At 38.7% G+C, this 15,929-nt stretch overlaps 1 protein-coding gene across 2 annotated transcripts in view; it reads right to left on the reverse strand.

Annotated features, from left to right (window-relative positions):
- The window catches only part of pias1b (protein inhibitor of activated STAT, 1b), a 136,424-nt gene that overhangs the window by 112,512 nt on the left and 7,983 nt on the right, over nucleotides 1-15,929 (reverse strand). The window contains exon 1 of one of the 2 annotated variants that reach the window (XM_078530071.1): nucleotides 396-496. The exons of the other annotated variant lie outside the window; for it this stretch is intronic. The gene's annotated coding sequence lies outside the window, so the exon portion shown is untranslated. Of the gene's footprint in view, nucleotides 1-395; nucleotides 497-15,929 lie in introns of those variants that run through there. 2 annotated transcript variants of the gene reach the window in all.

Consider the following 15,929-nt stretch of genomic DNA (forward strand, 5'->3'; position numbering starts at 1 on the left):
TTGAAATGTGGTACACAGATAGGGTATGGATCAAGGAAGAATTGATTAGTTTTTGGAGAAGATGCTGACCTAGATCCTGGAGATAGGGCAAATTGACATTTTTTTTAAGAAATGCTGTAGGTTGTTTTATTTAGAATGCTGTTGAAAGTTTTAAAATGTCATGGATTGTCTCCGCTGCAGTGGTGGAATTAGACAACTATCAAAATGGGAGCAGAGTTTTCAGAGCAGATTGTTGGATGTGGATTGGCCTGAAGCCCCCTCTGAGATACTAATAAAAAATATATTTTTTCAGCTTTGTAGTTACAGACCATCAACCAGTCAGGGAAATGTCTCAAGGAAGAGCTGCATAATTGTAATAACATTGAGTTAACACAGAATGGTAGAGGTATGCTTACAATTGAGTGCCTTCTTCACTTATATCTTCCTGTGAAGAGCAGGTTTTCAAGGCTCCTCTCCAAAAGATGTTCTTCTGCTCTCAGACTGTAGTTCTCTGCTGCTGAAAAGTGATTTCTCCATCAATGTTTCTTTCCTTCTACAGGCGGATCAACTCTTTTCAGCACAGCACACCACAGATCAGGAACTCAATGGAGAGAGGGAGATGAAAAATGCCTCTTCGCACTCTAATGGTACTTTGCACTGGTGCTCCAATATAGCACACTCAATTGTTTTACCAATCTGAGATAATTAGTTCAAAAATACTGGAGTTTCATCAAGTTATACAGGTTCATAATTTTGTGAAGTTTTTGATATTTAATTGCATAATAACAGCAATTCAATTTAATTCCTATTTGGTGCCATGGGTAAAAATAGCGCAGATGTCTGAAAAACAAATCATGCCACTGAAGACAGAGTACCAGATGGGACCAGCTAGGAGAATACAACATGGCGTATACCAGGAAACAGAGAACAAAATCTTGCTATCACATTTCATTTTGGTGCCCTTTTCCTCCTTTCCTAAATACATCTACCAGGTTCTTGATAGGGAACAGTTCCACTGGCTATGTCAGCTGGTTAAAGTGCTCTTGCTTGCTAAAATAGTTTACAAATACCAACTCAGCTTGTAAACAAAGGATCGTGCTTTTTTCTAGTTAGATAAATGCAACCTTTTTAAAATTCAATCCAGTTTCACCTCTCCTTATCCACTTCGCCACCCATAAAACCATGACTGTATATTTTGAATGAAGTAGGAGGTAAAAAAAGACATTCGAATATAGTTGAATACCAATTAGTAACATTTAACTTGTGGAATGAGTGCATTGTCTAATTTTGCATAAAGTTTTGATATTAAGATAGCATATCTATGGACAGTCACAATGGTTACTAAATTGAGCATCTGCCTAATTTGTTTTTAAAAAGTGTCATTTTCAGGAGGGCTGCACCATTGGCAAAATTCAGCATTTATTGTCTCTTCGTGGCTACACTGAGAATGTGCTGCTGGGCCAACTTCTTTGAACCACTGAGTCGTTTGACACAACTGTCAGGCCACTTCAGAGGGCAGTTAAGAGTAAATCATGTTGGTGTCGAACTGAAGTCACAAAAAGACCAGACTGGGAAAAGATAACAAGTTTTTATTTCCTTAAAGGAACATTAATGAAGCAGTTAGGTTTTTTTAAAAATGATGATTCAACAGTATCATGATCATCTTTCAAGATATTTTAAAAATGAATTGAAATTCTCAAACAGCCATGGTGGCCTTTGACCTCATGTAAACTAGATTGTTACCCAGGCCTCTTGATTACTGGTCCAGTAACAATCACCACAAAACCATAATCCTACCACTTTAATTTCCAAAAAATAATTTTTTGAGGTGAGGGATCAAAAAATTTAAAATGAAAATTAAATCCATTTGGAAAAAAGCAACCACGATGGTAAAGAATTACAGATCCAAGTCATCAAAAAACCCGAATGCCATCTAGCTAAGGTGCTCTAATTTTTGTGATTAAATGCACCATCTGCATTGAGCCACTTAAACTCAGATAAAAGATTGAGCGACAAGCCGCAGGCTTTAAGTTAGCTCAGCTCAATGCAGCAGCAGAGACACTGCAGTCTCTCAACAGGGAAGTATGTCAACCAAGGATCCTGGTGTTACATGGTGGCCAAGCAGAGAAAACGTGTTCTGTGGCCATTAGCAAGAGGCTCAGCTGTAACATTCGCAATGGTTCAACAGCCTAACAATATATATTCTGTAGATTTATAAATGAAGAATGGCCATGTTGGCAAACTATAGAAGGGCTCTTTGGATGAGGATTCTGCTTTTCCTTCCTTTTGAATATTACTGTCCATCTTTTTTTCAGTTCTGAAGGGCGGCACAAACTCAAAATATTGACTGTCCTTTCACAGATGTTGGCTAACTTACTGTGTTTCAAGTTTATGTGTTATTCCCACTGGAGAAATTCATCTCTGCCAGCACAAAAAGTACTCCAATCATCAGTCAAGCTGAAAACTAGCACCTGGCAGTCAAATTCAATTGTTAGAAAAGGCTATGGTCCAAATACACCACAGCTAAAGTTAATGGGCCAACCTTCAACTCTCCAAATTTATGAGCTGTTCAACTGCACTCACTGGTGACAAACTGAACATTTTCAAAATCCTATTTATTATTTTCTTGCAGGAAAAAAAATTCTCATTACTAGAGTTATTGGAAAAACGAGATGAAAAGATTTGTTTAAGCAACTATGATTTAATGCAATACTAATTCATTAACTGAAACGATTTCCACCTATATTGCAACCGACTCACAACCATCAGTACTTCAACTCAAATCTCAAAATAATTTCTGCAAACACTCGAGTTTGGAGGGGCAAAAATCTACGGAAGACAGTACAAATGCAAAGAGTATGAAAGCTGAACAGACCATTCATATATAAAAGTAGTAAAACAATTTAGTAAGGGAAAATGTAAGTTAGATTAGAAAGATGAACATGGCTTGTGTTCTTGTGACTGGCACATGAATTGGATTATCATGAGAGAGTTGTGCATTGTCAGCCTCAATCTCTCCTCCTGACCTATCTCAGTCCAGTGGCAAGACAAGTCGAGAAGGCTGGATATAGATCCTGATGCAGTGGGTGACCAGGGAACACAACATAGGGCTGAACCATCTTAAAGATCTTTGGGCCTAGAACAGTCTCACTCACACAATCTGGCAGAACCAGTCTATGTGTGCAGAGGTAGACAAATCCTTAAGTTGCCGAGAGTAGGAACTCAACAGCTACTCTATTAGATAAAAGCAAAATACTGTGGATGCTGGAAAATCTGAAACAAAAACAGAAAATGCTGGAAAAACTCAGCAGGTCTAACAGCATATGTGGAGAGAAAAACAGAGCTAACATTCTGAGTCCGTATGACTCTGAATTCTATGCTCTGAAGAAGTCATACAGACTCAAAACGTTAACTCTGTTTTTCTCTCCACAGATGCTGTTAGACTTGCTGAGTTTTTCCAGCATTTTCTGTTTTTGTTTCAGTTACTCCATTAGACCTACTTAAGTTCTGGTGCAGCCACTAGAATATTTCTGGCATGCAAATTTACTGAAATAGTAATGCTGTACAGAATTTCACACGAATAAAACTCTAGAGGTCAATTTAACTGGGGGTAGCACAGCCAAGCCAGAAATGCTCACCCAGCATCCACACATGCATATTTTCTAGCAGCTGTAAACACAATTAGGATCAGTGCCTGATTTTTGTCTCCTTAAGCCACAGTGCGTTAAGACTTTCAACTCTCTCAACATAGAGTGGGAATCAATCCTGGGAGATCTTAAATGTTTACAAGACAGGAGCCATTTAATGAACATTACAGGAAACCCCAAATTCTTATACCAAGGTAATCCTTCCAGCAATTTTGATACTAGAATTGCACAATTAACTGAATAAAATATATCTGTGCCTCGTGGTTTAATAAACCTGATACATCACATACCATCAAGAAACATTTCTTTCGCTGGCATCTAAAATAAATTCTATTTTAATTTTGCCTTCCCACACCACAAACTGCATTGAGTTAGAAGGCTAGTTACTGGCAACAAGTTCCAAGGGCAAGTGGGATGTCACAGTCAAAGCACTACCTACGGTAGTTTCCAAAATGAAGGCTTTTACCACACACTAATACATAGCTTTTGAGCCAATCTAATCATTCAACTAATGGATAATATACTTCAGTAATTTCCAGTCACAAAATAAAAAGTGCAATCTGAACAGCAGTTGCTCACTTTTTAAATAAAAAGAGTTCTCACTCTCTACTGCCACAGTTTTAATAAATCCACAAGGAGAGCCAACAATGACCTAACCAGCCAGTCAGTTCACTAGGTAAACTATAAGTATTCTCTCTCAGATTTCAGCAAAACATGATAGTTGTGTGAATTCTTTCTACGACAACTGAGAAAATACACCCTGAACAATTATAGACATGTGTGTAACAGTAGGGGAAGTACTAGTTAAAGGTGTGCGGAACTAAAATTAACCAGCATATGTAATGGCTTGAGGTGTAATTTTTCCTCTTCTGTGCCTGCACCAAGCACTAAAGGCACCTTAATTCAGATTAACCCACTCCATTCAGATCCACATATAATTATTTTTGAACAAAAGCAAAATACTGCAGATGCTGGAAATCTGAAAAGGAAACAGAAAATGCTAGAAATACTCAGGTCAGGCAGCATCCGTGGGGAAGAGAAACAAAGTTGATGTTTCAGATTAATAACTGACAAAAGGTGGATGTGGAAAAGATGTGGAACATTAACTCTTTCTCTCACACCAGATGCTATCAAACCTGTGTATTTCCAGCGTTTTGTTTTCTTTTCTTAATTATTCAATATGTATTTCCCTCACACATCACGTGTTGACTCTTCTTTAGGGAATCCTAATTTTTTTCCACAACCTACTCTGGGAGAGAAAATCAAACAACACTATTAATATGTTTATCACCCTCAATACACGTAATGAGCCATAATTGATTTGCCCCAATTTTAAAGGTGTTAATGCACTGCAAGAGTTAATTTATGTCAAGATTGTTAAAAACTAATTTCAGTTTTGTTTTTACATTTTAAATGCTTATAATCAACACCCCAGCATTTATAATGGAAACCCACACCCCACCCTGTATTAGAACACAAGGCAGAGGCTACCAATTCACAGAGAGCACTGGACTATTTAACATGTATACAGTCATTTCCTTGAGCAGCCCTCAGGATCGAGGATGACTTACTTCCACTCCAGTTCAATGGGTTCTGAGATGTCCGCTAAGTCCAACGCAGGATCTGCAGACTCTATCACATGCAGGGCAGGTGGTGCTTGAAGGGTCAGGTAGATGAGTTGTTTGGAGGTTTGTGCACTCTCTTCGATGCCTCAACTTCACCTCTGCGTGTTCCCAAAGTGCCTTCCCAAACGAAGGTTCACCATATTGACCAGTCATAAGCCATGAGTCAATGGGAATATCTGACCTCTTTGTGGACATTCCTGAAGTGTTTCCACTGTCTTCCTGGGAGTGTCCTGCTGCAACCATGTTCCAAGTAGAGCAATTGCTTCCAGATTCTGATCATTTATATGCCTGACATGTCTTGCACAGCAGAACTGATTTTGAATGATTAGTACCTCAATGCTGGGAATGTTTGACTTGGGAGAGAACACTGCTGTTGGACCATCTTTCTTACCACCAGATTTGAAGGATTTATTCTGCCACCTCTCATACTTTTTACCCCAATGCACAGCTGATCCAATGATTAAATCCCCAAACTGATGAAGTATAGCATGGTGTTTAACTTAGGCACAAGATCCTATGAGAAATGTACGGCTAGACAGTCTACTGGACACTACTAAAATATGACCTAGTCAAACTTAGTTATACATGCAAATTTATTACAGTACTGCACAAACATCTTTTTACCAAATCCAAACATGTTTAACTTAGTCAGAACATTCAAATCCTCTTAAAATAAACTCAACATGACAATTTCCTGAACCAAGCCGTTTTTATTAACCCCCCCAGCTCATGTCAAATTATCTTGTAATCTAGGCCATCTATAATTTTGCGAATATTCTTTATTAAAATATTTATATTATCTTATTCACATTTTTCTTCTCTTCAGAATGCTGGGATGCAGTTCCACAAGCAACAACAGGCCAACAACACCTCACCTACATGGTCATTCTTCATAATAGACAGAGAGAGTAGCAGATTATTAAACCATGTGCAGTACAGCCAAGCCTGATTCTGTCCAGATGCACACCTTCCAGCAGAGAATAGGGATTAGTAGTAGGAACCATAGCTGGTTTTCCCATTTCCTAGCCTAGAGGTACAGAGGCCCACTATGGTAACCCCTATTGTCGTCTTGGTCATCTTAGTGAGCTCACCTAGCTCGGGAATCATGCCTCCAATCTTCTGATGGCTTAGGTTTTAAACACATGGTGCATTTGCCTACTATCTGACCCTAGAAGCTCATTCAGCTATTCATATCAAATTTTAAATTTTAGAAAATGTAAATTTCAGGAGCTGTCAAGGTTAAGCTTTTACTTTTGTCCTAGGCATCTTCAATGCAGTAACAAAACTATTTTAAAGGTAGACTCATTACAAAGGCATAATTTAAGCTGGTGTCTTGTATGCCCTATATTTATTGTCTCTCTTATACTTTGTACAGGTTAAAGCGCATTACTGGGACTGCAAATGAATCAATCAGCATCTTAGTTCTGCCACATCTAATTTTAATCATCAATTTTTATCAAATATTTCATGATCCAAAAGAAGTCTGGTGTTTCCTTTTGCATATTAGAGGGTTCAATATATTTAAGTGAGCAAGTGGTCAATCTATGGAAGTGTCCCCAGGAGATGATGGAAGCAGTTTATATTGATCCATGCAAATTAAACAGATTTTATTCAGAGACTAATATTTTGGGATACAGTATATATATATATATATATATATGAGCAACTTGAGACTTGACACATGGCAAAAAGTAACATGCTTGGGAGGAAAAGGGTAACTTTGGACTTATGGTTCCCAAAGCTCATCATCACTGGGATTTTCCTTGTGCCATGTCTGGGTTAGCGATTGCTATGGTTAGTCAACAACTCCATTATCATTGTATCATATAATTACCAGGATTGATAGAAGCCGTACCAGATGGATCCTTTCTCATCTCAATTCCTACATCCTAGTGGTGAAGTTGTGGAAGCTATTGGTGCACTACAAGGCACAGCACTGAAATGTTAACAGTGCTCTTCTCTCCACAGATGCTGCCTGACCTGAGTATTTCCAGGATTTTCTGTTTTTACCCCATTTTCAGCATTGTTCCACTGGTGTGAGAGTGCTTACCAACAGCCAGTCTTGCTGTCAATTATAAAAATTTCCAGTAGTTATGTAGCTTCTGTCTCATTGAAGCTGGTTCACATAGCTGCAGGAACTCAGGACTTCTCACCCATTACACATCTCAAATGTGGAAGATTTTCTGTTGCAGGTAGGTTTAATCACTTTCTTGTAAAGTTTGGAATGCTATTTTAATCTTTATTTCCAGGAGTAACTTTCTCAACTAGGGAGTTCAAGCTGCTGGCTGAAAGGATTGTCAGTGGTTTTCATTCCTGATTGCCAAATATATACCCCCTAGTTGTTCAGTTCTGATTTGTTGCTCTTCATCTTGAATTTTGTATTTACAAAACACCAGGTACAGTCCAAACAAACGGCAGACTAAACATTCAGGATCTCCCACAGCACTGCAAGTCAGATAATCATGGAGTCAAACAATTTTACAGCATAGGAAGCAGCTATTTAACCCATCTTACCCATGCTGGCCCTTTGAGAGAGCTAACCAATTAGTCCCAATCTCCTGCTCTTTCCACACAGCCCTGCAATTTTCTTCCCTTCACGCAAACGTCCAATTCCTTTATGAAAGTTACTACTGAATCTGTTTCCACCACCTTTTCAAGAAGCCCACTGCAGATCGTAATTCTTTGCATAAAAAAGTTCACACCTTACCTTTGGCTCTTTTGTCAATTACCTTAAATCTGTATCCTCTGGTTTCCAACCCTATTGCCAGTGGAAACGATTGCTCCTTATTTTATCAAAACCCACGATTTTGAAAGCCTCTACTGAATCTTCACTTAACCTTCTCTGTTCAAAGGAGAACAATCCCAGTTTCTCTAGTCTCTCCACTAACTGAATTCTCTTGTAGCATTCTAGTCAATCCCCTCTGCACCCTCTCCGATGCCTTGACACCATTCCTAAACCATTATAAAGACAGGAGTACCTGTATAGGAAATCCATACAGATTTATTCTGCTGTCGTGGACATGTCTATTTAGGCAGGAAGCTAATAACATGCTGATTTCTTAGTGATTTGGATCTTAGTGTTTTCCATCTTATTTTACAATTGGGTTTCATAATTCATTCAAACTTAATTGCATTCTTCTATTGTTTTTCTCCCTTGCTTTTCTGCTCTCGCTGCCATTCTTCTGCATTAGCAGAAGAATTTGATTTCTGAGACTGTAGTCACGCGACAACAGCTGAGCACAAAGATAATTAATTTTGGGGCGAGTTAATTATATATACACAAGATCAGGCAGAGGAAGGAATCAGATTTAGGGAGATAAGAATGACTTCTGGGCCATAGCTCTGGCAGGGTAGATGACCAAATGGACATCCTAAACGGTGGGAGGACAGAAAGGAGTGAGGAGTCACGTGATGCAGATCAGCCACACAGAGAAAGCAGGCAAAGTAGCCATGAGTGTTCAAATTATGAAGTTTATAGGGTTATGTTTTGGGACAGTATTTTTAGGGTAAATGAAGGGGGTCATATGGCCTGCTCTGGAGTCTACCTGACAATACGTTTGGGTGGTTTGATTGTGAGAGATCAAAGAACAGTTTAGGTTATTTCACTGGGAAAAAGGTGCAAGGTATTTGCATTAGAGATAATAGCAGCAGTCTGAGTTTAAAATGAGCAGACTCTTGAGCCTCCCGAAGTCCCAGAAAGGTGTTGAAGGTCTAGAGTTGTAAACAGTTGTGCTGTAAGCTGTACACTTAATTCTAAGATAAGACACAGTTGGGTCACAGGGAGCTAATTAACCTTTTATCTAGGTAGAAATGGTAATGTGTTTCACATTGCCATGGGGAAGCGGGCAGAGGAAGCCATCTTTTGAGATCAGATTACAGGCTTCCCTCCAAATCAATGAATATCACAAGCAGAGGCCTGTTCCGTTTCATTCGCAGAGGGGAAAGGCTGCTTCATTTGCAAGCTACTACAGCTGGATGCAGGAGGGAGGCGGTCTCTAGTCAAAGAGATGCATCCTGCAGCCTTCTATAGATTCTTGGAAATTTGTTCTGGTATGGCCTGAGGGAAGAACAACCATCGGAACAGGTTTACTGCTGGTGGTGGATTTAAGAAACTCTCTGAAAACTAAGGAAAGCGCATGGAGATTGTCACAAAGTTACCACTTGGCAAAGAGGGTATACGGGAACCCACTGGAAGCAACTGTGGACTGCTTGCTAAAAGGACAGTAATTCCATGGAGAATGTGATGGGTGAAATGTCACTTTCTGCAGTTTAAAGAATAAATACCTACAAAAGGAAGATAGCATTTAGTCAATAGTGTTTTTTAGTCATTTGGTACAGTGAAGTTTTAAAATGCAAAATCCTAATGAGTTGTTTCAGTTAATAACTGGAAGTTCAAATCTCTTTTTAAAAGTTATTAGTCTCTATGAATAACACTCATGGAAAAAAACCTTTAAGGGATTAAGTTTGAATAATAATAATTGAGAATTAATTTTTCACAGATTCATGTCAGTCTTATCTAAAAATGTGTTTACATTGCTGCTTTCTATATTCAATTGTGATGCCATTCTGTATTATAAAATTGAATTCACCTTGTAATATGCTAGGATGAAGTTTACATGTGAGTCAAACAGGTGTAAGAAATATACGCACATTTAAACATGACAGAAGCATGACACAGGGCATGCAACATGGCGGACCAGAAATCAGCCCAGCTATCCAATGATTATACAACATCAGATCTCATTGAGCTCAAGTATATGTTCTTTTACGCATTATGCCACAAAACAATTTATTATTAGGATATTAGGACAATTTAATAGATAAAATTGAATTTTCATTTGATTGTACTTGGAGATTTTCCCATTTCTGTCCATTTTTTATGACTATTAAGTTAGCAGGGTTATGTTCCTTGACTGATATACTGCATTTTTCTCATCTTTGTTGATTTCCGGGATACACAATAAGACGATGTAAATGAAATGGGATATAGTTGCTGAGTTGAGGATGTCCAGGGGTTAATGAAAGACACCAAAGTGAGTGAAAACCAGAAAATTCAGTGGAAAGTAGCTTGAATTTCATTGTTTCAAAAGAAGGGTGGCCGCAAGTTTCAAGTGAAATTGTTTGCAAAGAAGTTAATGAGTTATGCAGCCACTACCTCTTTAAAACATACATCAAATTCAATTTTTTTGTTATTTAGTTCCTGAAAATAGTTTCCCTTAATCAAGCATCAGAATGTGAACAATCTGTTTGAATTCTCAGTATAAACAGAAGAGCACAGATCCTGTAGTTATCTGCCTCTCAAGCAACAAAAGGCACTTGAGGCTCAAAAATTTCCAAAAACATTGTTTCTTTTCAAATTATTTAGGTAATGAGACAGAGAATACAGTTTTAGCCTGAAGAAAGTAGATTTTTATATAAATATTTGATAAAAATACTTGTTTTAGTCTTTCATGGGATTTGGGCCACTGGCGAGGCCAGTATTTGTAGCCTATCCCTAATTGCCCTTGAACTGATTAGCTTGCTGGGCCATTTCAGAGGCCAGTTAAAGGTCAACAACATTGCCATGGGTTTGGACTCATATGTAGGCCAGACCAAGTAAGGACGACAGATTTCCTTCCCTAAAAGGCATTAGTGAACAATTAGGTTTTTACAACAAACAATGATAGTTGTCGCGGTCACCATTATTTGAACCCAAATCTCCAAAGCACTAACCTGGGCCTCTGGTCACTAGTCCAGCGACATTACCACACCACCAGCGTTTCCTTCCAAATATATAATTTATATAGTGCCTTTCACAACCAGCAAATGTCCCAAAGCACTTTACAGCCTATGAAGTACTTTTAAAAGTGTAGTCACTGTTGCAATGTGGGAAACATCACAGCCAATTTGTACACAGAAATGTTCCAAAAACAAAAATGTGAAAATGACCAGATAATCTGTTTTGCGATGTTGATTAAGGGACAAATGTTGGCCAGGACATCGAGAATAACTCCCCTATTCCTCATCAACACAGTGCCACTGGGTCTTTTACATCCATCTGAGGACAGACTTGATTCAGCTTCTCATAGATAGCATCTCCAACAGTGTCAGTACTCCCTCAATACTGCATCGGATTGCCAGCCTAGATTTTATGTTCACGTCCTTGAATTGGACTTGAATCCACAATCTGCTGACTCTGAGACAAGAGTGCTACCAACTGAGCCACAGCTGATATGTTTGCCTCTAAACTTTTAAGTATAAGCAAAAGAAAGCAACTGTCCCCTCATTGTGTTACCCACCTCTCTGAAACAAAGAATAAGCATCCAAAATAGTTTGAAATTCTACTGCAGAAAAAGGTACAAAAATTCATATTATAGCTGGTTTTAAAATCTTTTGGTTAAAATATACTGTTGAGCTTAAGTAAAGAGAAGCTCACTGGTAATTCTCCACGCTGTATATGTTCAGCCTGCAACATCCTGCGAACACTGGTATGGGTACAGCAGGTAATTTATTTCAGTCGACAGAACGATGGCTCTAGGAAAAATATTAATTCAGCATAGAATTACAAAAGGGACAGGTTAAGAAAATATTTTTTTTTAAATAGAGGTGTATGCATGAAATGCTTCAGCATGAACAGTGGCAAGTAGAATTTATCACAATTTGTAACAGAAATAACTTTCCAAAGGGTTTTAAAATAGTATGGGAAACAGAAAATTAGACTAACTGGACAGATCGCTGAAAGCTGGTACAGGCTCAACAGACTAAATGGTATCATTCTGTGGGGCAATATTTTGTGATCCTTGGAGATATGAAGCAAGAGAAAGACAATTTGACCCAACAAGGCTCTTCCCAAATCACTTTCTAGTTGCTTCATTATCAAAGCATATAAAATATAATCAGAAAGGTGACCAATCTAGAAAAACTTCCAATTTAATTGTGTGAAATCTTTCACTAACACCAAAAGCAATCCAGCAAGACTACAAGTTATAATATTTCCATCAATATTATTCAACACTCACCATTGTCTGCGTTAAAGTCAAACCACCAAAGCCATTGGTGCTTACATAAAATTAGCAACGACAAATATACATACATACAAATTAGGAGCAGGAGTAGGCCACTCAGCCTGCCATTCATTAAGATCATGGCTGATCTGATTGTAACCTCAACTCCACATTCCCATCTACCCCCGATAGCCTTTTACCCCCCCTTGTTTATCAAGAACTTATCTACCTCTGCCTTAAAAATATTCAAATACTCTGGAAGAGAGTTCCAAAGACTCTCAACCCTCAAAAAATTTCTCATCTGTCTTAAATGGGTGACCCCTTATTTTTAAACAGTAACCCCCTAGCTCTAGACTCTCCCACAAGAGGAAACATCCTTTCCACATCTACCCTGCCAAGACCCCCTCGGAATCTTATATGTTTTAATCAGGTCGCTTCTTACAATGCCCTGTATAATTGAAGCATAACTTCTCTACTTTTGTATTCAGGTCCCTTCGGAATAAACGATAACATTCTATTAGATTTCCTAATTACTTGCTATACCTGCATACTAACCTTTTGTGATTCATGTACTAGGACACCCAGATCCCTCTGAATCTGAGAGCTCTGCAATCTCTCACCACTTAGATAATAGTTTTCTTATTCTTCCTGCCAAAATAGACAATTTCACATTTTTCCACATTATGCTCCATTTGCCAGATCTTTGCCCACTCACAACCTATATTTCTTTGTAGCCTTCTCCTGTTCTCATTCAAGGGAGCACCAAGAATGAGAAGGCATAGATTCAAAGTAATTGGCAAAAGGAGTAATAACGATGTGAGGAAAATCTTTTTCACCCAGAGTGTAGTTGGAGTGTGAAACGAACTTCCTGAGAGGGTGGTCGAGGCAGGTTCTATCAAGGTATTCAAAAGGGAATTGGATTGTTTTCTAAAAAGAAAGAATATGCAAGGTGACAGGGATAAGGCAGGAGAGTGAGACTAGATAGAATGCTCTTTCAGAGAGCCAGTGCAGGCTCGATGGGCTGAATGTCCTCCTTCTGCACAGGAAAGATTCTGTGATTATGTCCTCTTCTCAGCTTACTTTCCTACCTTTGTATCATCAGCAAATTTAGCAGCCATATCTTCAGTCCTTTCACCCAAGTCATTGATATAAATTGTAAAAGTTGAGGCCCCAGCATAGATCCCTGTGGCACACCACCCGTTACATCTTGCCAACCAGAAAATGACCCATTTATGCCTACTTTCTGTTTCCTGTTAGGTAGCCAATCTTATATCCATGCGCGCACACACAAACAAATCATTGGCTTAGCAAGTACTCAGACTAGACTAGCTGAAATTCAAGTCTGTATTGTTATGCCACTTCATTGCAATTTCAGGCACCTGGGGGTTTAAACTAGCCCATCATCTTCCAATTCACTTTCACTAAATGATGCCCAATTATCTCTATTAAAAAAAGAAACAACTCTGGATCTAATAAGAATAAATACAGATGCCAATCCAGTAACATATTTCATTTTAGTTATATTACCGTCAATACAAAAGCTGCTGTTTGTATACAGCTCGCTTCCTCCTCACCTTCAAAAGATTGAAGCCATTAATCAATGCAGTAGTGGCTGGTTTTGTTTGCAGCTTAAGCAAAGACTTGCTTCACTCTCTCCAGTGCACTCTAAAATACTGCATTGTTCCATTGCAATAGTTGTGATTTGAATGAGTGTTAAAAGCTGCTGCCATTAACATAAACTACAGATGCCACAGAGGGAACTGACAAACCTCTACTCTGCTTTGAAACAGTGAAGATTAACTGAGAAGTATGTAACTTTACAAATCACCGATGAATGGGATCGGTTTCTGACCCAAACTTGAGAAACTGAAAATAGGAACATTAAATACTTAATGTCCAGAAATCAAATCAATATCTAAGGCCCAAGAGCAATTTTTGGGTTGATTTATTTTCAGCTTTCTTTGATCATCTAAAGTCTTATCAAAGCTCTTCAATCAGCACAAGTTGTATCCACAATGTTAATTAAAATGCTGCATTTGAAGATGGTCAAAAAGTTAACTGTTCCCTAATTATGCCAGTCAATGATCTGTGAATAAGCAGTAAACTTTTCCATACACAGCCCCTGAAATCAGGTTGAAAACAAATGCTTGGAGGTAGGGGAAGAGAAGGCACATAGATAAGATCATAATGGATGAGCATTTGGAATCTAGTTTTGGCCCCCCAAATGCTTTCACTTAAATCAACTCAATTTGCATAAGCTTCCCACAAACCCTCACCATGGGCCTATTGCGTAAAGGCATCACCTGGTGAAGTACTAAGGACGTATTTATTTATTTTCGACTGCAGAAGAACACCATCCATGTATCAGCCTTACACAGTTAACACAGCTAAAAACAGGCTTCCTTACACTGGTGATAAGATAGCACGCACATCCACGAAAAGCTGATTTTACAATTCTGCTAACAGAGTAATCGAGATGCTTTTAGAGGGTAAACATGATGGGCTGAGGCAAAAAAACTGTCTTGGCAACCTGAATGCTAAAAATTCCATATACAAAGCAAAAGACCAATGAAGAGCTGCCTGAAACTGCAAGAACAAAAAGAACTCCAAAAGCCAAGATTCCCCCATAAAAGAAAATGTCAGTATTTCGGACATTTGATCAGAGCTGAAAAACTAGAGATCTCTTCTAGAGGGCAAAGTGGAGAGCAGCAGAAAGAGGGATTGACCTAGGCGTAGTTGGATGACAGATGTCACAGAGCGGCAGTAGATGAGCTGCAGTGCATGTGTGAGGATATTGTAAGACAGACAAGCATGACATACCATGGCAGCAGATCTCCTGGCAGGAGTAGCTACAAGCAGCAGCAATCTGACCTAAATGAAAATACCAATGTAAAATCGCCAATTGGCCAGATATTCCTTGTGCCAATATATAAAACTGTGCCAGCTAGCTGGCTGCTATCAACTACAGCAAAAACTGGCACACTACAAATGACCTGGGCTCCTCTAGTTAAGATGAAGTCAGCTGGACTGTTGCCCCATTACACATGATAGAAAGTGCATTCATAAGGGGAAAGTGACAGGGCTGGGCTCAGTTGTTATGTGTCCAATGGTCAAAGAACCCAGCAACACTCACTGAGCCACACGGTCAAGAATACCAAGGTACCAAAGGGTGGCCACCACCTGTAGAATTGGACAATTGCAGGAGAAACCACCTCCAGGAGAAGGGAGAAAAAAAAGACAAGTGCATCTGTACCTCTAATTAAAGTGTAAGTATGCATGTGTGACTGGCGGTATACTTAAACATGGAAGCTAATGGATCAAACATAGTTTCACATTCTAAAAGGGACCTGATCAAATGTCACATGCATGACTGGCAACAAATTCTGAACTCAAACTGAAAATTAGTAGTAACTAAAAATGTGTTATATAGTAGGAATGTAATTATAAGCAGACATTATTACAGCAAACTAGAAAAGCAGCTGCTGGGAGTTCCCCTGGGATTGCACATTGAACCTCCACAGGTAAGAAATTTAATAAAACTGGAATACAAAAGACGGTTAAATATAGTTCGTAAACTTGTAGATACCACAGAGCTGGGTGGGAAGATAAGTGTACTGAAAAGGGGACAGAGTTATTCAAAAAAAGGATATAAAGAAGTTCAGCTCTCACTGAGAGTAGAAAGTGGTATTTAAGAC

The sequence above is a fragment of the Cetorhinus maximus genome, chromosome 26, assembly GCF_964194155.1.
Source record: "Cetorhinus maximus chromosome 26, sCetMax3.hap1.1, whole genome shotgun sequence".
NCBI classification, from domain to species: domain Eukaryota; kingdom Metazoa; phylum Chordata; class Chondrichthyes; order Lamniformes; family Cetorhinidae; genus Cetorhinus; species Cetorhinus maximus.